The sequence below is a fragment of the Perissodus microlepis genome, chromosome 9, assembly GCF_051167445.1.
Source record: "Perissodus microlepis isolate ML-2025 ecotype Zambia chromosome 9, ASM5116744v1, whole genome shotgun sequence".
Lineage (NCBI taxonomy): Eukaryota > Metazoa > Chordata > Actinopteri > Cichliformes > Cichlidae > Perissodus > Perissodus microlepis.
Window position 1 is genome coordinate 28207085 of NC_140469.1, and position 24701 is coordinate 28231785.

General features: G+C 41.2%; 1 pseudogene across 1 annotated transcript in view; it reads right to left on the minus strand.

Annotated features, from left to right (window-relative positions):
- Positions 1 to 4249: 4249 nt before the first annotated feature.
- The window catches only part of LOC146380690 (uncharacterized), a 41847-nt pseudogene continuing 21395 nt past the window's right edge, over positions 4250 to 24701 (minus strand). Inside the window, exons 3-5 of the transcript XR_014801346.1 lie at positions 11634 to 12230; positions 5993 to 6587; positions 4250 to 5667 (exon numbers count right to left, since the gene is read on the minus strand). The product of XR_014801346.1 is annotated as an uncharacterized LOC146380690 (transcript). The remainder of the gene's footprint in view (positions 5668 to 5992; positions 6588 to 11633; positions 12231 to 24701) is intronic.

Below are 24701 nucleotides of genomic sequence, written 5' to 3' on the forward strand. Positions count from 1 at the left end.
ACATCCAAGATCAAATCATCGCGCCAATTTTGAGCTCGCTATTCTGGTTCTCCGAACACACCTGTTGTTGACGATTAGTACAGCTGGATGAAGTAATGTGAGATCACTGGGTGGCTTAAAAGGGGCTACGCATCGATAGTAGAAACATTGATCGGCAACCCTTTGATTGGTCGGCGAAAATGTCGAAGGAGCGCGCTCAGTATTTTTCGGCAGCAGAGCAAGAACTCTTGATTGAGGGATTTCAGGAGTTTCAGAGTTTAATTAAAACGCAAGGGAACACTGCAAAGGCTGCAAAAGCAAGGAGAGAGGGCTGGCAGAAAGTTGCTGACAAATTAAACTCGTAAGTAATTTATTATATTATATTACATTATATCATATTATATTATATTATATCATATTATATTACATTACATTATATCCTCTTTCACATTAGAGCCACAACAGGACCCACTAGAACATGGGAACAAGTAAAAGTGAAATATAAGAATATTCTACAGAATGGTAATATTTATCACTTATATTGCTTTTAGTCTCTTGAAAAGAGACCCTGAAATAATCTGTTTGTTTGTTTATAACAGCAACCAAGAAAAGGGCAGAGCAAAAAAAGACAGGTGGTGGTCCTGCACCCCCTCGTCACACCCCGGCAGAGGAGCTGGCCCTAGGGTTGAATGCCACCAGACCCATTGTTGAGGGCATCCCTGGGGGCAGCTCTTCCGTAGACCAGCAGCCGGGGTGCAATAGCAGCAGCACCTTCATAACTGGTAAATGAGCTCATAATTCTATTTGTACAATGTAAAATATTTGGTTGTTGCCTTAATTAAAATGCTTTTTGTACTTTGACATTTATTGACATTGTGGGTTTTTTTGTGTGTAGTTTTACATAACACTCCATCACTTTCACCTGTTCCCATGCAAGGGGTGACTGAAGCATGCACAGTAAGTTGGGATGGATGGATGGATGGATGGATGGATGGATGGATGGATGGATGGATGGATGGATGGATGGATGGATGGATGGATGGATGGATGGATGGATGGATAGATAGATAGATAGATAGATAGATAGATAGATAGATAGATAGATAAAATCTTTTTTTTTTTAATTATTTAGACCAATAGGCTGTACCACATCCCTTTGTAACACCATTTTGTTTCCATTGCACAGGACAGTGAAGCAACCCTGTCAGATGACTGTGGTTTGGAGGAAGTCCCTGTAAGTGCATGCATAATTTGGCCTGAATTTGTATCTACTTGTGTACTTCTATGTGTTTCTGACTGCAGTATGATTTGCAGGCAAAGAGGCCGGCAGAGAGGCCTGATACAGAGGTGGGCAGTCTTGTAATTAATTTTACTTCCTATATGACATGTATTGACCGTTAAATGTTGTCTCTACAACTGAAACAGGGTGACATTCGTTTGCTCTATAAGAGAAGTCTCCAGCAAAAAATGGAGTATACTGAGCTAAAGAAACAAAAGCTTCTAGGTGAAATTGAACTTCAAGCTCTAATGAGGCAAAAAGTTCAACTAGAAATCGAGTTGCTTCAAAAGGAACTTCAGAGTAAGTAAAAATACACTTTCATACAGAGCACTATTGATGACCTTGCGTGATACAGTATATATGATTTTTTTCCTGGCAAATGATGACTGGCTTTTTTGTGATGAGACAGAAAAAGATGCTCAAATAAAATTCAATGAAAAATATGTTTTGTCATGTTTTTAATATTCGAAATTGTGTTGCACAATTCTGTCCCGTGCAGCTCTGCCACTAGGTTGGTCCAAGTGCACTGGCTGGAGGTCATCATCAGGCTGCACCTCCACCACAGGAGTCCTCTCCTTTCTGATGGTGGCAATGTTGTGCAGTACGGCACATGCAACAATAATGTCACATGCCCTGTCAGGTGCAACCCTCAGACTTTTCAGACACTGAAATCTTCCCTTTATTTGCCCAAAGGTCATTTCAATGCGTGCCCTTGTCCTGGCTAGAGCTGCATTGTAGCAGGTTTGTGGCCCAGGGTTGGGGTCAGGGAACGGTGTCATGAAGTACTGCCTGCATGCATAACCCCTGTCTCCAAGGAGAATCCCATCGTAGGCCCCTGTGTAATGGAGAAATGTTGTTATGTTAGGCCCAAAATAAGTATGAAATATCAAAATAAGTCTCTTTTTCTTACCACGCTCAAATAATGTGCATAACCCTGACTCTCAGAAAATTCTTGAGTCATGCACTGATCTGGGCCATTTAGCTTCCACATTTGTGATATGGCACATAGAGTCACACACCATCTAAGAGATTTCATTATATGTGAACACAGTCCTTTTCATTATATATTACCATCTAAAATATTAGTATTACTCACCTGCACATTTATACTGTGAACCCCCTTTCGATTGACAAAATCCCCTTCATTGGGGCCTGGGGGGGCCTTGATCGCAATGTGTGTGCAGTCTATGGTACCAATCACATTAGGGAAGCCTGCGGACAATCGAGCTATAGTTACAGACATAGGTCATGATTGCATCACATTCATTATCGAATTTAATGTACCTGCAATAGAAAAAAAGCCCTGTTTGACAACCTGTGGTCTTAAGTGGCTTGGAAAAACCACAAACACACCCAGGAAATGCTTGAGTGCCAGGTATACTTTGCGAATGGAACGGCAGACAGCACTTTTGCCAATGTTCTCTGCGTCTCCAACAGCGTACAGGAACGTGCCACTCGCAAAGAAACGCAAGGCAATGCACACAGTTTGTGCAGTTGTTAATGCCCGACTACGGTGAGTGGAACTCTTAACATAGGGATCCAACAAGTTGGTTTAGTAAATAATACCCTCACGGGAAAATCGATATCTCTCTATGAGCACACTGTCGCGCTGAGCTAAAGGATCCTGTCTATCCCGCCATATACGCTGAATTCTGAAAACTCTCCTTATCAATCTTGCACCTTCCGCAATGGGTTGCTCGCGTATACAGTACGGACAGGACATGGCTGCGACAGACTTCCCAAATCCACCTTCGCTTTTATAGCCGTGGTCTCTCATCTTGTTTACACGAAGTAATTTACTATTACTACTCTAAAATATGAATTACATCTGACATAATCAAATACATGAAATAGAATGATTAATAGTACATTTCCCTTTTTTTAGGAAATGACCTCTATGTATCTGTATGAAATCAATAAAAGAATCAAATACTGCATTATCTTTAGTTACATTGATAATATTTATTTATGGAAAAACAGTGGAAAAATATTGCTGTTGCTTTTGTATAAATGAAGCGGACATACCTGAGTGGCTGCGATCTAATCCTATTTACATAAAGTAAGCCTGCTCCCAAGCAGGTTTAAGCTTACAGATCTGTTGCTATGACAGCAAGTCCCGGATGAGCTTCGGAGAACCGAACGATCCAAGATCACGCGAAATCGTCAACAATCAAATCCAGCTAACTTACTTAGCGAGGTACGAAGAACGGACCCCAGGGCATCAATCCAGTATGCCTCTGATGACATGACATGAGCAGTGTTACAATTTATGAAACTGATGAAAGATTTTATTACAAAAAACTAAAGGAGTGTTTGTAAAATAGAATCTCTCGGGAAAATGAAGTTGTGGCAACACACAAATATATATTAGCAATTACATTTCAGCTCGCCTGGACTTTTGTAATAGTCTTTACTCTGGTGTTAGTCTGTCATCAGTCAGCCGACTGCAGCTGGTCCAAAACTCTGCAGCACGGTTACTAACGGGCACATGCAACCGAGACCACATATCTCCCATACTGGCATCCTTACACTGGCTGCCAGTCAGTTTTTGAATTCATTTTAAGATTTTATTATTTGTTTTTAAGGTGTTGCATAGGTCTGAACCCTCATTCCTTTCAGATTATTTAAATTGGTACATTCCTGCAATATCACAATGGTTCGTGGATCAGATCCTGTCCACGGTCCACATTAAACACAGAGGACACCGGGCCTTTGCTGTGACTGCTCCTTAAATTATGGAACAAACTGTCCCTTCACATCAGGACCTCCTCAACATTGGACAGTTTTAAAACCCTTCTAAAAAATGAATGAGTTTGTACAACTTTTGTTTTACTCAAATCGTATAGAAGTATTGTGTTGTATAGCTGGAGACAGCATTTATACTGCTGTCTGCTTTGGTCGCAAAGCCATCATGGATGTCTGTGGAGATCCGGCTTTCTTGAGATTCAGTTAAAATCAAGGCACTCGAAAAGATCCTCTGGAAAAGAGTAATATTCTTGGAACAGAGTTTAATACACAGAATTATATGGACAGTAAGAAATTACACACAGAATATAGCGAGACAGTTAGCAGAAAAGCAAAGTGAAGCGAACCCCATGGTGAAGAGCCTTTGAGCACAAACATAACGAATTTGCAAATGGATAACAAACAGTCATTATAATTCATCACACATTGAAATATCAGACAAATCAACAATACAGCTCTTCCAATTAGCGGCTCGTTAATATTATGCTGAACACAGTCCAAAAGATTCAATAAGTCACATCAGTCTCTACTGTCTGTGTACTGTTTACTATAATAGCCAAGTGGCTAACAAAGGTAAACAGCAGTTTTCTCAATTCCTACTAATGAATGTTATCTTGTTTCAGGACAATACCAGGTAAGCAGATGTGTCGTTTTTTCTGGGATTTCACACAACCCAGGAAAAATAATTAATACATAATAGGCTTGGAGTGACAATATGAATCATAATCAAGCAGCCCGCCCCCTCCCCTTTCGACAGGTTGTGTGTGAGACTTCAGCACAGCAGCAAGCAGGCGCACCGAGGGCCCTCGCACTCAGTTTTTACATATATGCTGTCAACGTGAACGCTGTCATCAAGATTGACAAAATTACAATTTTTAACCCATCTGGAGCGCAGAATGCACGAACTTTGGATAAACTGTCCGAAATGCATTGACAGAGACATTTCAGGGATTTTGAGTCATTCTGCGCTCCAGAACGAATTAATTGTGTAAAATTTTTAATCATGTAATCGTGATGTCAGCATTGACGTTAAGTTTAACCCTCAAACCTCAAGAGGATATTTCTTTCTCTTTAGATTCTCTGTGATCCAGTGATGGGAGTGATTTCAGCCCTGAGTGATCACGCTGATGTTTGCACAGAGCAGACAATGAGGTGAATGTTTGGGCACATTGGTAACAGTGAAACAGTTTATTAGTAACGTGGGATTGTTTGTGTTCGGAGTATGAACTGAGATTCCTGAAGCTCTTGTCACACTGGTCACAGCTGTAGTTTCCTTCCATGTGTGTACGTTCATGAAGGTTACGACTATTTGAATGTGAGAAGCTTTTGTCACAGTGTCTGCACTTAAATGGTTTCTCTCCTGTGTGGACTTGTTTGTGTGTTTTAAGCTGACCTGCAGTAATGAAGGATGACCCACACTGATCACAGAGGTTCTTTTTAACACCACTGTGAATCAGTTCATGGTGTTTTAATCTACTTGATGTGGTGAAGCTTCTCCCACATTCTTTGTAGTTTTTCAGTTTGTCTCCAGTGTGTCTACGTCGATGTACTTTTAAGGTGTATTGGTGACTGAAAGCTTTCCCACAAAGGTCACAACGAAACTCTTTCCCACCACCACAGTGATGACAGGGTTGAGAACTGGATCCATCTGTGTCGCTCTGCTTCTAAACAAAGACACAAAGACGGTGTAAGTCAGTCCTTCAACATTTTTATCCTAAACGTCGCCTGAAATAAAGAGCATCTCTGCAGACGTCCAATTACATTTTACTGTTTCAGTTAACACACTCAGTTTACTGGGCTGTAAAAACTACAATACTACCACCATAATACTACATTAATACTAAAATCATAACTGAAATGAAAATCTGAATAATCACTCAGAGCTGCTTTTCCATGCAGTAGAATTGCTAACATGCTAACACAGTTTAATGAGCAGAGTTGTTCCAAACAGTCAGGCTAAAATGACAAGATAACAATATAAATACATACCTCACAGTAACTGCACTTGTAGTCTCTTTCTGGTGTGGATCTGTTGGTGTCGTCTCAGGTAACGTGGAGCTTTAAAAGTCTTCTCACACAAGTCACATTTATAAGGTCTCTCCTCAGTGTGGGTAAACATGTGTTGTTGTAACTTTGCATGTGTTGTGAACTGTTTGCCACACTGATCACAGCAGTACACATCATGTCTGGTGTGAATGCGTAGGTGTCTATTTCGATTCCCTATATGGCTGAAAGTTTTGCCACAGATGTCACAGCTGTATGCCTTAATTCCAGAGTGGGTAACTAGATGCTTCTGTAAGGTGCTACTGTGAGTAAAAGCTCTGCCACACTGATCACAGCTGTATGCTTTAACTCCACTGTGGATGAGTTGGTGTTGTTTTAGAGCATCCTTCCAGGAAAAAGACTTTCCACACAAGTCACAGCTGAACGGTCTCTCTCCAGTGTGGATGACCTGATGATGTTTTAGATTAGACTTCTCAGTAAAATCCTTCCCACACTCGTCACAGGTGTGTTTTTTCTCTCTCTTCCTTCTGTGAGGTTTGTCGGCCTCCTGAGAGCGCTGACTTCTCGCTCCATGTTGGTCCTGCAGTGACAGAGATACAAACAGAGGCAGTGAGTGAAATGCAGTCGTGGAACAAACTCAACCTTCAAACTCCCTCCATTAACACTAGTTTTAAACCTGAAGGTGGAGTGTGGCACCAAACACCTTAAAGGTCTCTTATCCCCACCTACTGGTAGTTCTAACACATTACATCCAACCTGATGTTAAAAATAATTCATGACTGTTCAAACCAATGACTGTAGAAAACGTTGTCTCTATCGCTCACTAGTGTCTGGCTAGATCATAAGCCCCGCCTCTTCCATGTTAGCAGACGGGAGTTGGGTCAGACAAAAAAAAAATAAAGAAATCTGCTCAGATAATTTTTCAATCATTAACTATATATTAAAATAGTAAAGCCCAATATTTATGCACTGAAACCAACTACAGCTGTTTGGTAGCTTACGTTAAAATAAAGTTTGTTTCAAATATTCTGGTTAAAAGAAACAGTCTGGATGATTCTTAATAAGTTATTGTTCACAGTTACATGGACATTAGTCTGTACAGCTTACATGCTCTGAGAGAAATAATTTGAAGCTTTAATATTTCTTGTCCAATACCCAGGCAACCGCTGAAACACCAGTTATAATACCTGCGTATGTTGGTGACCACAACGCAGCAGCAGACTGAACAAGGACTGAAACCTGCTCCATCTCATCTTTATCAATTTACATAGCACCAACAACTCGAAGGTAAACATTGCAAAATCTGTTAGTACAGGGAGTGCAGAATTATTAGGCAAGTTGTATTTTTGAGGAATAATTTTATTATTGAACAACAACCATGTTCTCAATGAACCCACAAAACTCATTAATATCAAAGCTGAATGTTTTTGGAAGTAGTTTTTAAGTTTGTTTTTAGTTTTAGCTATTTTAGGGGGATATCTGTTTGTGCAGGTGACTATTACTGTGCATAATTATTAGGCAACTTAACAAAAAACAAATATATACCCATTTCAATTATTTATTTTTACCAGTGAAACCAATATAACATCTCCACATTCACAAATATACATTTCTGACATTCAAAAACAAAACAAAAACGAATCAGCGACCAATATAGCCACCTTTCTTTGCAAGGACACTCAAAAGCCTGCCATCCATGGATTCTGTCAGTGTTTTGATCTGTTCACCATCAACATTGCGTGCAGCAGCAACCACAGCCTCCCAGACACTGTTCAGAGAGGTGTACTGTTTTGCCTCCTTGTAAATCTCACATTTGATGATGGACCACAGGTTCTCAATGGGGTCCAGATCAGGTGAACAAGGAGGCCATGTCATTAGTTTTTCTTCTTTTATACCCTTTCTTGCCAGCCACGCTGTGGAGTACTTGGACGCGTGTGATGGAGCATTGTCCTGCATGAAAATCGTGTTTTTCTTGAAGGATGCAGAGTTCTTCCTGTACCACTGCTTGAAGAAGGTGTCTTCCAGAAACTGGCAGTAGGACTGGGAGTTGAGCTTGACTCCATCCTCAACCCGAAAAGGCCCCACAAGCTCATCTTTGATGATACCAGCCCAAACCAGTACTCCACCTCCACCTTGCTGGCATCTGAGTCAGACTGGAGCTCTCTGCCCTTTACCAATCCAGCCACGGGCCCATTCATCTGGCCCATCAAGACTCACTCTCATTTCATCAGTCCATAAAACCTTAGAAAAACCAGTCTTGAGATATTTCTTGGCCCAGTCTTGACGTTTCAGCTTGTGTGTCTTGTTCAGTGGTGGTCGTCTTTCAGCCTTTCTTACCTTGGCCATGTCTCTGAGTATTGCACACCTTGTGCTTTTGGGCACTCCAGTGATGTTGCAGCTCTGAAATATGGCCAAACTGGTGGCAAGTGGCATCTTGGCAACTGCACGCTTGACTTTTCTCAGTTCATGGGCAGTTATTTTGCACCTTGGTTTATCCACACGCTTCTTGCGACCCTGTTGACTATTTTGAATGAAACGCTTGATTGTTCGATGATCACGCTTCAGAAGCTTTGCAATTTTGAGACTGCTGCATCCCTCTGCAAGATATCTCACTATTTTTGACTTTTCTGAGCCTGTCAAGTCCTTCTTTTGACCCATTTTGCCAAAGGAAAGGAAGTTGCCTAATAATTATGCACACCTGATATAGGGTGTTGATGTCATTAGACCACACCCCTTCTCATTACAGAGATGCACATCACCTAATATGCTTAATTGGTAGTAGGCTTTCGAGCCTATACAGCTTGGAGTAAGACAACATGCATGAAGAGGATGATGTAGACAAAATACTCATTTGCCTAATAATTCTGCACTCCCTGTATATAAGGCTTTGTCCTTATCTAATAAACAGCTCATATGTCAGCTGTCAGCAGAGCTGTAGAAAGGAAAATATGTAAGAGAAGAACTTCAGATCCCGAGTGTGTGAGGACAGAGAGGATCAGCATAATTTCAGATTTGAGGGATAAACTTTATTTTTCAGTTTGTGATGATTCTGTTCTCTTTGTGATTCCAGGAGCTGCCCTCAGATTCAGACCTCAGCACCACCCAGTGACAGCAGACAGATCATCCAACATGTTCACATGTTAACTGCAAAATTAATTGATGAAAACAGTACAAAGGTTAAAGTACCACATGATGTGCTGTCAGTGAAAGCCGCAGCTCTTTTATTGATACATTTAAAGTAGTGCTGTCAATAATAATAACCTAATAAATAATCTAATAAATCGCTCAATTTTCTGTATTTAATCGCAATCAATTGATCAATATGCCTGAATGCAATTACACTTTTTGAACTTTATATTTAAGCATGTAACAGACATTCATGCAATATAATGAAATAAATAAAGAATATTTGCTTTGTGTTTGCTTCAATCTTTTAACACAGGTTCTCTCCTGTGAAATAGAACTTTTTAAAAAGCCTATTTACTAATATATAAGTATACATTAATATATAATATATATGCTGTCAAACAATTAAAATATTTAACCATATTCATCACAGGGTTACTGTGGATTCATTTATTCTTTATGTTTCCTTTTATATATTTCCATAAATTTCTAATTTCTTCAATGATAATAAACTCAATATAACAGTTACTATTTTGGTTTAATGAAGTAAAATATCTGTTTGTAACCTGAGGGTTTTTACTTTTACTCCTTACATTTAAAAAACAGATGTGTTACTTTTGGTCTGAGGACTTTAAGGAGAGTTATTTCATCACTGCAGGCATCAAACATCAAACCAATATGAACCTAAACAGTAACACATGAAAGGCAATCCTGATCATGTACTAATCACCAGGGAGTGAAATACAAAAAGAGATGAAAGAGGCAAAACTATGAGTAAGCCAATGTTTTTCTTCTTTTTGTTTTTGCACAGCACCTGAACGACTGCAGGTGCTCATAAGTTGCAGTAACAATACTTCAGCATCAAGCTATCCATGCAGAAGACGAGCGAGCATAAATGGAGTAATATTTTTAAGTGGCAGGTAATTTCAAATGCAGCATTTCTATCAGCTCAACAAACATCAGCAAACACACAAACTGTTTGTGTGCAGTTTGTCTCACAGTGTGTTGCTGGCTAAAGGTCCAGCTGCTGTACATCACAGGGAGAGAAAAGAAAGAGAGCTAACTTCACTCAGAGATGGAGAAAGATAAGACACACAGGACAGGAGAGGAAGAAGAGAGGTTAGATCTAAAGGGAAGGACTGCTCAGTGGGATTTGAAAAAAAATACACTGCACCCAAAATAATTCATAGTTCAGCAATACTGATCAATCTAATAAACTTAAACCTGCTCCATCCTCCCTATTCTGGTATTTTAAAGAGTAAGCAACCTAACTAATAAAGTTCTACAACTCCCAGCAAAACAAAAAAAAAAAAAAAATGGGAACCACCCACCCTCCACCTCATGATGCTTGCACGGAAATCAATTATTTTTCAAGAAAAATTAAATAGATTCAACATCTTTCTTCAACAGATTTGCAGACTGCACAGATGGTACCTTCCCAAAGGAAAAAGTAGTATAGCTTACTAGGGTATATTAGACTTAATAGTTACTATATACAGTAATGAACTTCTATACATTTTACATCAGATTAAAACTTTGGGTGTAAGCTTCGTATAATTATTTATTAAAAGATAGACATTTTAAATGAGAATAAGAAAGAAAAGTATGTCTTTGTGCCCCCTTTTCCCTGTTAATGCCCAATCGGCCCCCCTGGCTAAACTTTGCTAGATCCGCCCCTGCACAGTTACCAGCCGTCAGCTACGTAGAAAAAGATCCTGGTGTGGAAAGTAATATTAAATAAATTCTAACAGCAGCTTATCAAGCTTAAACGTGCTGCAGTTGTTCAGCCGCTGGTTTCCTCTTTCTGGTGCAATGTGGGCCAAAAACAAACAAGAGAGACGGACTCGCGACAGAAAAGCCGATCAGCTGATCATTAAGCAGTTTCATGATTGAAGTAGCAGCAGGAGAGGGAGGGAGAGAGAAGAGGCAGTCGCTCCATATATCGGTTGTTAAGCTTAACGCTGGAATGCTTTACAAACATTCCGAGATGAACTTACACACTTGCTTTACTTCTCTCTGGGAAAACTTCCTCGGAGATGAAATGCTGGATTGGTAGCGAGGCTCCAAATGCTCAACCAGACTGCAGACAGGTCCTGCGCGCCACAACCACTCTATCACGTGATGCATACTGCTGCCACGTGCTACGGTTATGAGCCGAGTTACGCCATGTCGCAAGTTTTGTGAGGTGCTTTTTTGATATTTAATGGATCGGATTACATTTTTTATTTCTCTCCGATATCCGATCCACTAATACACGTCAGTATCAGACCGATACCGATACGTAATATCGGATCGGTCCATCTCTAGTCTGTACATATGACATTATGTCTTTTTTTCAGATTATGAAACTTGCTGCAAAACAATCTGAGGCAGATTAACTGTGCCTCAGATGCAGCCTTTTCCCCTGCAGTAGAATTGCTAACATGCTAACACAGTTTAATGAGCAGAGTTGTTCCAAACAGTCAGGCTAAAATGACAAGATAAAAACATAAATACATACCTCACAGTAACTGCGCTTCGAGAGTCTCTTTCTGGTGTGTATCTGTTGGTGTCGTCTCAGGTAACGTGGAGATTTAAAAGTCTTCTCACACAGGTCACATTTATGAGGTAGCTCCTCAGTGTGAGTAAACATGTGTTGTTGTAAATGCTGGTTTCTTGTAAAATGTTTGCCACACTGTTCACAGCAGTACACATCATGTCTGGTGTGAATGCGTAGGTGTGTATTTCGGTTCCCTAACTGGCTGAAGGTTTTCCCACAGATGTCACAGCTGTATGCCTTAATTCCAGAGTGGGTAACTAGATGCCTCTGTAAGTAGCTACTGTCAGTAAAAGCTCTGCCACACTGATCACAGCTGTACGCTTTAACTCCACTGTGGATGAGTTGGTGTGTTTTTAAGGCACTCTTCCAGGAAAAAGTCTTTCCACACAACTCACAGCTGAACGGTTTCTCTCCAGTGTGGATGACCTGATGACGTTTTAGTTCAGCCTTCCCAGTAAAACCCATCCCACACTCGTCACAGGTGTGTTTTTTCTCTCTCTTTCTTCTGTGAGGTTTGTCGGCCTCCTGAGAGCGCTGACTTCTCGCTCCATGTTGGTCCTGCAGTGACAGAGATACAAACAGAGGCAGTGAGTGAAATGCAGTTGTGGAACAAACTCAACCTTCAAACTCCCTCCATTAACACTAGTTTTAAACCTGAAGGTGGAGTGTGGCACTGAACACCTTAAAGGTCTCTTATCTAGTAGTTCTCTTATCTGGTAGTTCTAACACATTACATCCAACCTGGTGTTAAAAATAATTCATGACTGTTTAAACACTCTAAAATCATTTTTTCCTTTTTTTCCTTACTTTTACTCCCCACATTAAAAAAAAGACTTTCTACTCATTATATTTTCAAAACAGACTTTTTACTTTTGGTTTGAGGAATTTGAGGAGAGTTATTTCATCACTAAGGGCATCAAACATCAAACCAATTTGAGCCTGAAAAGTAACACATGAAAGACAATCCTGATCGTGTACTAATCACCAGGGTATGAAACATAAAAAGAGATGAAAGAGGCAAAACTGTGAGTCATAGTCAGGAGTTAAAGTGAGACATTAGGGCTGCACAATTAATCGTTAGAAAATCGCGATCTCAATTCATACTTATGTGCGATCTCATTTCCAAATGACAACGATTTAAAAAAAAAAAAAAGATGACGATTGTACCACATTTTGATCCGGGACATGAAAACAAGCGCTCACTCTTCCTGCTCAACAAATGACATGGGCGGAGCCTTATACCACGTGATACAGAAGCCAGCTTGCTGATGCAGGGGAAAAAACAACGGAGAGCACGTGAGAGATGACGAAGCTGTAAAGGCCAAGAAAGTGACAGGAGAAAATCCGTCCCGGTCAACCACCCAAACATCAATAACGGGAACCTTATACAGCGCCTCCCCATACCCGTCGAACTCCCGCAGGCACAAAGAAATTACGGAGGCTTTCACTTATCACCTGGCTAAAGATATGGCTCCCATCAACACTGTGCAAAACGAGGGATTTAGGAAAATGATCAACACCCTAGACCAGGGGTCGGCAACCTGCGGCTCTTTAGTCCTTACAGTGCAGCTCTGCATGGTTTGGAAAAATAAATTAGAAGTATTTAGCTGAAGTGTATTTTATTTATGTTAGTTCTTTTTTAACTTGTAGTTCTAAATTGGAAGATTATTGTGATATTGAAACATAAAAATAAAATTATATTCTATTTTTTTTTTTTCGCTCAAAATAAGCGTCACACTGGCGGAAGCCGGTGTACCCCCCGAAACGCCGTGCAATTTATCGAGACTTTCAACCCCAGGTAGGCCAATTATGGATCTTCGGATCCACATTATGTCAGCAGCTGTTCTCCACCGTGAACTATGTTAAAAACAAACGCCGCTCACGCCTCACAGATGACAGCTTACAGTCCTGCGTAAAGATGAAAGTGACTTCGTACAACCCCGATCTGCAGACGCTGTGCGCAGAGCTTCAGGAGCAGAAGTCCCATTGTAAACATATCACGGCAGACCCGACGATGTTTGTATGAACACGCTTTTCAGCATCTCTTTATTGACCACTTTTCACACACGGTTGCTGTAGGCATACAGCCGGCTGTAGATTTTCAGCTCACAGCCCGACACACACCAACACAACAGCATAGAGAGCACAGACTTTAAGGCGGCGAGGCGTGATTGCGAGTCCCACTCAGGTGCATCCGCCTCCCGTGCAGCAGCGCTGCAGACCACGCCCCGCCACACACATTAACCAGGTAAAATACATATTTGGGCAGAATTTTGCAAATATCTATTTTTCATCTTTTAGCAGCATAGTGCTTTTTTCCAGTTATTTTTTTAAAAGTCAGGTCAAGGCTCCAAAAGCCCAAAGACGATATAAGGGTGGCGGCTCACAACAGTTTTTCTTTGCTACATGGATCATTTTAGTTCAGCTGGGTGTCTTTCCTTTTGTTATATTTCTTTAAGAGTTCAAAATGTGTTAATTACAGAAATAAAATGTAATTTTCTCTGTAGCACTTCATGGATTTCATAAGCAACACACCTTAGTTCTTCACACAAAGCATAAAGGTAAAAAACAATATATACAGTGTTATCTTCATTTGAGATGTCAAAAAGTATTTGCGGCTCCCAGTGTTTTCTTTTGCGTGGAACCCGGGTCCAAATGGCTCTTTGGGTGTTAAAGGTGGCTGACCCCTACCCTAGACAAACGCTACACAGTGCCATCCCGCAACTATTTTTCAAATGTTGCACTACCTGCTGTATACACGCAGTGTCGAGCAACGGTGGAGACGAAATTGTTCTTATGTTCAGTCTCAACTGTTACGAAGTTGATGTGCAGTTAATAAGTGCAATAAATATTTATCTTAGAAAAGAAAATCGTGAGAGAATCGTGATCTCAATTCTAAGCAAAAAAATTGTGATTCTCATTTTATGCAAAATCGTGCAGCCCTATGAGACGTTGTTCTTCTTTCTTTTTTGCACAGCACCTGAACAAACAGGTCATTTCAAATGCAGCGTTTCTATCAACAAACATCAGCAAACACACAAACTGTTCGTGTGCAGTTTGTCTCACAGTGTGTTGCTGGCTAAAGGTCCAGCTGCTGTACATCACAGGGAGAGAAAAGAAAGAGAGCTAACTTCACTCAGAGATGGAGAAAGATAAGACACACAGGACAGGAGAGGAAGAAGAGAGGTTAGATTTAAAGGGAAGGACTGCTCAGTGGGATTTGATCAACTGGAGATTAAAGCTTACATGTAAGTCCTCATGTGTTGAAATCAGACATTGGGTCTGTACATGTGACATTGTGTTTTTTCAGGTTGTGAAAGATGCTGCAAAACAATCTGAGGCAGATTAACTGTGTTATTTAAAGACTGCATGAAGATCCTCTGCAGGTTAGTGCAGGATAAACAGGTTAGTTTGCTGAACTGTGATGGATTTAAAGTAAAGAACAGTGTGTGACTGGTGCACAGTGACTGTGGTGCTCATGTCAGAGTTAGATTACATCAAGTGTAGCAGAGATTCATTTAAACTGAAGCTCATGATGCTGACATTCATTCACTGAGTTCCACCTTCATACCAACAGTATAGTGTCTAATATAAAGACAGTGTACTGTCAGTGTAGAGGATGGAAATCAGCCAGGACAGCTCATGAAACATCTGCTGACATCTGGTTGAATTCAGTTGTGTACATCCACAGAGAGCAGTAGGTCAGCTGATCACAGCCTGTACTTTAAGAAAATCTACTGGAGCTCTCAACAGAAATTATTGTGAGCTGTGATTCTTTTCCCCACGCTGAGCCACTACAGCTGATTTTAGGGTTCCCACCTGCTCAATCCCACTTTAACCTCTTCCCTGCTCATGTTCCTGTTTAGAGGCAAAGTCACCCTCTACAATGTAGGCAACAGAAAATACACATATGTTTTATTTTCCTTCATTTTCTAATTAACTGATTCAAACAGAGAACCTTTATTAGAAATAAATAGTTTGTACTTCATTTACTAATCTTATTTTATTATTACATTAATAAAGCACAAGGTTCAGTTAACTTTGGATAAAAACATGTGGTTAAAATGTTCTTCAAGGAGCTACTTTTACTTTTTTACTCTGATTACATTTCAGAGCCTGTACTTTTTCATTGTTACTTAAGTAAATAAGTTGAATGAATACTTTTACTGAAGTATTTTTTAACACTAATATCTGTACTTCTACTTAAGTATAGAGTAAATGTACTTTTGCGTCCTCTGATCATTTCTATAATATTATTTATATCAGTGATGGCCAAATGAAGTTTTCTGAAACACTGAAGCTTGTATTGAAAAAGGTTCATTACTCAAAGCTTTTCAACACAGTCCTCTTTGGTGACATCTGCTGGCCAGAAATATGACGAGCAGCTTGAATCTACAAATTATACTGAAGAGTTTGATTATAATTTCCCACTCTACAGAGCTCAGCTGACAGCTTCTGTTTCATATCATGTGACAGTTCTGTCTGATATCGGGCTGCTGTTGTGGTGCTTTGAACGTGTACTTTTGGGGATGAAGAAAAAAATGTTTTGTCTATTTGATTAATAAATATTTTTTATGAATAAACCTTCCTTATTTTAACATGTGCTGTGGTCTGTAAAAAACAACATAATATACAACACAGTCATATAACAGGTTGGGAGTATGAGAGTTTTAGACGTGACTGATTATTTGGTGAAACTGTGATATTTTCCTCACCTTCTGTGTTGAGCTCATTGTTTCCTCTGTAGTGACTCAGCTGAGTCCAGATGGCTGAAAATGTTCCTCTGCTGCTCCGTCAGACTCTTCTCCTCCTGCTGATCAGCTGGGACACAAAACAGATCTTTGTTAGGCTCCACACTGCACTGAAGAGTCAAAGTGTCTCATATGTTCATCTGACAACACAAAATACAAATTTCACTCTGATTGCTTGTAGAAATCTTGTGAGACGTGTTGTGCTGCAAAGTGAGGAAACTCTCTCACTCACTTATACTTCAGGAGGAACTTTGTGACATTGGCTCTAATATTCTAAGCAGCCCTTTACTATGACAGGGCCAGAAAGTCCTATTTGAAGGTTTGGGAGAAGGACCATGTTAAAGGTGGATTTTTATACACTTTGTTATGATACAGGTAAGGCTGTAAGAGCCTGAGAAGGTGTCCTGAATGAACCTCTAAAACCAGTTTTCAGCTAACGACTCTGCTTCAGTCTGGAAAACAGCAACTACAAGTTTAAAGACTCCATCAACAATTCACACCCAGCAACAGCCTGAACAGCTCCTCCTGTGGTTTCCACAAACAGGGACAGACCTGTTACTCCCCCACCCCACAATTTCCACACCTTCAGCCCCCCAGTCCCACCACCTCCACCATTCCCCAAAATATGATTCTGTTCATCTGGACGTAGCTTTTGCAGTAGGAGAAACGTTTCGTCACTCATCCAAGTGACTTCTTCAGTCTCAGCTGACTGCAGGGGCTTTTTGGCCAGTACAACAGCAAAACTGCTTAGAGAGATTGGGATCAGAGGTCAGGCGCAAAGGCAGGCTGACGTCACTTGGGCAGCTAAGGCAGTCAACTAACCGCGAGAAACACGCCTAGGATTGATCAGGTGGCGTCCCTTTTCTGGGAGGCAGTGGGGAGGTAGAGCGAACAGCCCGATCCAGCGGGGAGGTGTGGGAAGCCAGATTGGGCACCCCCCTTCCGGCTCTCCTCTCGTCCCTTTTGTCTTACTTCTCTCTATCACCTTTTCTATCCCTTTGAAGAAGTGAGACTCCATAAATGTTAAAGAGGTAAGTATTATTTCTCAGTTGCAGTGAGTGGATAGAAGAAAATAAACAGCTAGAAAACTAAACGGAAGAAAGAGGAAGAGAAATAACAATTTAACCAGTGACACTCCGGGGCCTGATCAACCCTGGCAGGGTCACCTTGGATGAGGGTGTCTAGTGATAATGGCTGAAACACCCGATGAATCTAAGGTTCATTACTGACGATGTGTCCCAAATTTAATGTGATAATTTAGATCAGATCTCTAACCCCTGAACCCAACCAAGGAAGACAAAATGCCAGATTAGCTTGGGCAAAAGACCAAAAGTTGAGGCACACAACGATGTGTGCCGCTGGTAGTTTCTGGGCTGCCTTTCCTCATAACAGCCATCCCTCAAAATTTTCTCCATTTAAAGCAAAGCATTATCAGAGATTATAACATCGAGTCCCTTTACTGAATCAATGCAGTCTCAGCTGACTAGTGATGGTAATTTTGATTCTTTTTACTGCATTGAGTTTGAATGAGTCACTCACCAAAGTAAATCGGGTTTTTTGAGTCAAAAAATTGACATTTTCACTCAAACTTAGTTTGTTTCTCTTTTCATGTAAATCCTACTGCTAAGACGAGTGATTGAAAACAAAAAACAACTATTTTTAACTTTGCTGTTAGCATGTTAGCAGAGTGATGCTACTGTGAACCGAGGGGCTATTTTCTTGATGTGAGCTTCTACTCAGGGTTTTTTCTTCCAGTTCGGAGCAGAAATGTGTTAGAGTGAATTGTTAAATGTTGTCATTTTATGCTTGCCAACTCTGATGAAAGAAATTCCACTGTCCTTCCCCCCAGATTCTCTCGTGGGGGGGCTGTAGTGTTTTATTGCAGATACATCCTATCTGGAAGATCCGTTTCTTGTGACGTTGCTCCTGCTTTTATGACCCTTTGGTCAGCAGGAGGTAACACACACACACATTCTCACATAACACACACACACACACACACACACACACACACACACACACACACATTCTTACTTAGATACAGAAGTTCACACATATACATACAATGCCTTGTCTTAGAACCACGTGGGCGTGGCTTTGCTCTGATGTGTTTTGTGTGAACTGTCTCTCAATAAAAGGCAGCAGCAGGTGGTCAGATTTGGGGTCATTCTCGTGGTGGACAAAGACGAGGCCTCCCTTGCAAGTAATCGATCGATCGACTGTCTTGTTTTCTTCATGAGGAATACGTCTCGAAAATTAGCGGGGCTTGTGGAAACACAGACCCAACAACATGTTTTTGTTAAGATGCTGGATGTTGTGTTTTTCTCCACAATTTAAATTATAAGCTAGATATATTTCTACTAATGAAATTAGTTTTCTAACAGCAACAGGGATGAGTCAGTGAGTCAGTTGGGCTTGTGAATCATGATTCACGAGTCAGTAAAGTGATTGTCGAGTATTGAACGATTCGTTCATGATTCGCACATCACTACAGCTGACTGCAGCTTTCCCCAACCTTATAAACAGTACATTTACATAATGACTGAAACTAGCACCACTGAAGGAACAATGGGCTGGGAGGTCAGTTATTGAGCATTAATATGCAAATCCTAATGACCATTGATCAACAACCACTGATCAAAGCTCATTGATCAAATGCTGTGATTGCAGCGACTCCCCAACTCTCTGAGAATGGTACTCGTGGCCATTGATCAGCGATCTTTGATTAATGAGCTTTGATCAGTGGTTTTACATTCTTCACGATTATACTTTTTGGGGGAAGTGCAGCTTTAAACCTTCACATGATTCAAGTCAACCCAACAAATCAATCTGAACGATCACAGGTGGGAAAAACTGCTGTAGATAAAATGAAATAAAACCCAACATTCAATCCACAACATGATTAAAACCACGATTTCTCCAAATCACCAAGAGCTGCACATTAACCAGCACAATATATTTTATTCTCTGTGCTTTCAAATATGAACACTGTTTACTTTCATCTCTGTTTCATTAGTTTTTGTTAACATCTTCCTGTGCATCACTTTACAGCAGCCAGACTCATTAAAATGAGACTTTGTAGGAGTTCACTTCCTCTCATGTGTTCATCCACAGCAGCTGGACAATAAAGTTTATTGTGACCCTGATACTGCAGCAGATCGCTCTCATCCATTTCCTGTTATCACTTCAAATAGAAATGAGGCTGTAGAGGTTTGGTGCATGCAGAAAAACAGCTGCAGGGACAATGAAAAGACTTTTCTGCTCCAACTTCTCCCAGCATGCTGAGCTAATGATTAGTTGGTGTTTTTCTCCAAACACTCTCTCACTCTTCTCTCAACGTGTTCACAATAAACTGTGAACAGACACCGAGGAGAGCAGCAGAAGACCTCATTCAGGAGCTAAACTCAACATGAACTGAACTCACAGTAAAGTTAGCTCGGTGCTTACCTTTAGATGAGCCCACAAACCGAGAGAAACTCCGTGATGAAGCTGGAACTCTTTCCAAACACAGGAAACAGATCAGGGAGCAGAGACCCACGTGGTTCACGCTGATCTCAGCTACGATCCAGGAGACAAGGGTGGGCAGATCGATGCAGATATCGATCCAAGCGTTGATACTACTTTAGTCTCTTTGAATGAAAAAGCAGCTCTGTGCAAACACCTCCTCTCGTGGAGGTCTTTACTTTGCTCCGCCCCCTCCTTTTTCTTTATATCATTTATTGGCGGTTGTCAAACAACAAAATGGTGCATTACCGCCACCAACTGGTGTGGAGTGTGAACTGGAACATCTACCCTCAAATTAGTGGTGTGCGATACTGCACATTTTGGTATCAGATACCAAGTAAATACGGGCCAGTATCGCCGACACCAATACCCATACGATACTTTTCAATAAATAAGGTGGATGCCTCATTGAATTGCTAAATCGCAATTAATTTTCATGAACTTACGTGTTTTTGTGATGTTTCCTAATTATACATAATTAGGAGAAATAATTTATTTATAATTAAATAAAAAATGTTTTATTATTGTGGCGGCTCGTGGTCTGTGATGCCGCTGCAGGTGAGATGGGCTCACCTTCACTGCATCTACAATGATGCCTCGCCGGCTTAAAACCTGTGCGCTGCTTGTGCTGTTGTTGTTTTTGGTGTTGATGTGTACAGCTGGCAGCAGGAGGGCTGCAGCCGTTGAATGTAGGGACTGTAGTACTGTTACAGCAACCGTGTGATCACTGTAAGGGTGGACAGCGCGCGGCTCGGGGTGAGCCGGAGGCTGGCGCGCCAGCGGGACCTGGCAAGCTGGAGACGGAGGTCGAGGTGTGTGGGGGTCCTTCCACGCCTGAAGGCGGCATGCTGTCCACTTCGGCATGCAGGCTGCATGGTCCTGCGTGCCGGCCGTCTGCTCAGCTGCCTGTAAGCCCCAGCTCACTTCCACGCCTGCTGCGCTGCCGCTGCTTGCCATATGGGTGGCCATCAGGCTAGCTCCGGGACTTCCGCTGGAGGCGCGGGCAACCGCCAGAGTGGACACTTCCCCATCGCTGGGCTGGGGCATGGGGCACCGATGGTCCGGGCCGATTCCCTCGCCTGCTCGCGGGGTGAGGTGAAGCGGGCAAGGGGGGTATGTGGTAGGGCGTGTTCTGCGATGTCGCTGCAGGTTTGGTGGTGGTGATGTGTATGGCTACAAGCGGGAGAGCTGAAGCCGTTGAATGTACTGTTACAGCAACCGTGTGATTATTATAAGAATAAATAATGCAGCGAAGCATGAAAATACCATCGGGCCTGCCGTGGTGGCGATCTTTTTTTTTTTTTTTTATCTTAAGTGCACACAAACCAGTAAACAGATTAAAACAAATACTGTTGATAAACTATAATACAAAAAATCACAATTAAAATTCTCAACAACAAAAACAATATATATATATATATATAATTAATATGTAAACAACTTAACAACCCCCAAAGTGTCTAAGTAACGTGACGTGTCAGTGCAACACCGAAACATAAAAGTGGGGGAGAGGGAGCAAAGTGCTCTCCGCTGACGCAGGAGCGGTGAGTCCAGCGACCTGGTTGTTTCGTTTTTGCCGAAAGCACAGCATAGCAAAGAAGCAGAACTCAAAGTAAAGAATCGATCTCACCAGGCTAGTATCGATCCGATACCGATGCCGACTTGGGATCGATACTATCGATATTTGAATCGATCCGCCCACCACTACCTCAAATCCTCCCAAACAATTTACTCTCTTTGAATAACTGGAATAAGGCCCAGTAGCGGTTATTGAAACGGGCGACACAGGAGGTTGCCCGGGTCGGCATCACGGGCATCGGCACAAAAAAAAATTGCTCGTACTCATGCGGACCCAACATCATGCCAGCGCATATTGGGAATAGCATACGCACAGATCGGTTTTCTATCGCCCATTTGCTGGGAGTAAGGGCGCCCTCCGTTTGTGAGGTGCGCCTGCTGCTTGCTGCATAGGGAGGAGAGGGCTGGGCGGCGGGGGAGTCTCTGGCTGGTTGGAGCGGCATCTAATAACCAACTCGCAAAATAAACCAAAATAAAAACAAAACAAAAAGCACGAAAACACCAGACATTATGATACAGATTTATAATTTGCACCAATGTTTTATTGAAATTCTATAGGCGAAAAGTGAGCGCGAGAGCCCTCGGTGCGCCTGCTCGCTGCTGAAGTCAAAGTAAACTTTATTGTCATCTCCGCTACATACAGTCCAGTATATAGAGACGAGATGACGAGGCTCCAGTTACAGCAGTGCAAGTAAACAAACAATAAATATAAGAAGAGTAAGAAAATAAATATACACTTTAGGACCAGGGGTAAAGGGATCAATAACAATTTAAAATTTATAATTTACAGTTTGATGATTTAAAGTCTCACACACAACCCGTCGAAAGGGGAGGGGGACATGCTGCTTCCAAATAGAGCACATTTCATTCATAATGTTGTAAATCCAAGCCCATTATGTATTCACGATTTGAATCCTGGGTTGTGTGAAATCCCAGAAATAAACCTTAGACAAAGTGAATCTTAGAACTAAGGTGTAGGTCTATTAGGTTAAGTTGTGGCGATCCTTGAGTTGGGGGATTTGTGTTCATACTGGAGTACTCAGTTTTGAAAAAATAGAAAAGAAGAGGAGGAGAAACGAGCAAAAGATACAGGTAAGCAGATGTGTCATTGGATAATGGCAGGTCATCCTGAAACAATCAGAATGAGAATCAGAATACTTTATTAATCCCTAAGGAAATAATGTGGGTTACAGCTGCTCCAGGAAGAAATGGTAAAAATAGTAACAGTAACAGACTAAACTCCAAACAATACATTATGTTACAGATTTTAATATTAATTAGACATTGTCAATTGTTGATTTGTCCTATTCTCATTGTATGACGAATTATGATTGCTGTTTAGTAGGGCTGCCACGATTAGTCGACTAGTCACGATTACGTCGACTATTAAAATCGTCGACGACCGTTTTAATAGTTGATGCGTTGTTTGAAGCTTTGTTAATCCCAAAAGACGCAGGAATAAGTAATAGGATTTAAGCAGGAGATGGCAGCACTGCATGTACAAGGATGCCAGCTGCCGTTAAACCCCAATGAAGAAGAAGCTGTGTCCCAGAATTCATAGTGCAGCGCAACTCAGTTTCCAACAATGGTGGCAGCTAGTTAGTTTAATATAACTCTTATTATCCCGGCAAATCGTTTTCAAACACACTGCTACTCAGGTTAAACACGATATATATAAGTCACTTAGATAACTTAAAATGATATTATTTACACAGCTGAATAAACGTCAAGCAGACAACTGATTATCAGAAGTGTGAGATGCTCGAGAATATTCTCCGGTGTCCTGTTTTATTTTAGATAGCAAGGAGCAGACGGCTGAGTTTATTAAACTCCACTGAAACAATGTGCAAATGTCATTAAAATTTAATAAACTATCATCTTGTCGTTATTTTTAGTTAGTGCATACCTTAAAACACTTCCAGCTGCAAGCTAATGATAGTTATATAAGAGCAGAAGCATGCTGGTGCAATAAGCTCTACGTTTTATGTCCAATGGATGCATGATCTGATTAGTCGACTAATCACAAAAATAATCTGTGACTAGTCGACTATCAAAATAATCGTTTGTGGCAGCCCTACTGTTTAGTAGCCATTTGCATACAATGCATACTCTCTCTCTTCATATGTGTGTGTGTCTCTGGCGAAATTCAGTATGGTTCTGACAACAGTTTTATGTTAATGTATAATCCTTGATATGTTTTGCCAATGGAAATTATATTTAGTAGTCAGTATAATCTTTTAATAATATAAGTTTATTTATGGTAGAATACTGCATGTAATCATTTGTGTTTAGAAGTATATAGTTGGTGGCATATTGAAAGAATGTCTCATCCCAGGAGGTCTGTAACAACTTTGTGTGCATTCAAGAGTGCACTGGTAATCACACCCACATCCTGGGGAACTGGGAGAGGTCGTACCTTCTTTTCCAATTTTACGGTAGAATAAACGTAGATATGTCAGTTTTAGTCTAAGTGCCTTTTTATTTAAATGAACTGCTGGATTTCCAGACCAGCAGGATTAAGGAAGTCTTCACGGGGTCACAGCTTAACCTCTCACACACACACACACACACACACACACACACCTAAACATCCATATTCCAATGTAATGATCTAACGCACCCACTGATGTATAAATAAAGACCAGGGCAGTCTCAGAGCTGCGAGTCTCAGAGCTCTCACTCTCAGTGCGAGTGCTCTGTACTGCCCTTGCATGCAAGTAAAACTGTGTGTTTCTCCTCTCTGATTCTCAGCTGAAGAAGTGTCTTAGAATACATCTTTTGACATGTTTATGTGTGTCTGTGTGTGTGTGTGGGGGGGGGGCAATCAATCAATTGCAGGCAATCAAGCCAGAGTGATTTAAGCCAAACGCTGACCTTCATTCACCACCAGTTTGTCATCCACCCATGTTGGGAACTGGCCCTCATATTTCAAGTTCTGGCTGTGATTTACCTTGTTACTAAAACTTTATTGTGCTGCAATTTCTGGATTCAACTTGACTCAAACCCTTGGCTCATGCTCTACCTTCGGATTCAGGATACCAAGCAATCATTCTGAAAATCACTCTGTGCCTCACCTGCCTGCCCTCCTGCCATCACACTCCTTCTGAAGAATCTTAGGTCAGCCTTTCAACGCCAATCAGCTCCCCTGGATTCTCGTCCCCCCCTCTCAACGCTCTGTTTCCCCCTATTGCAAGTA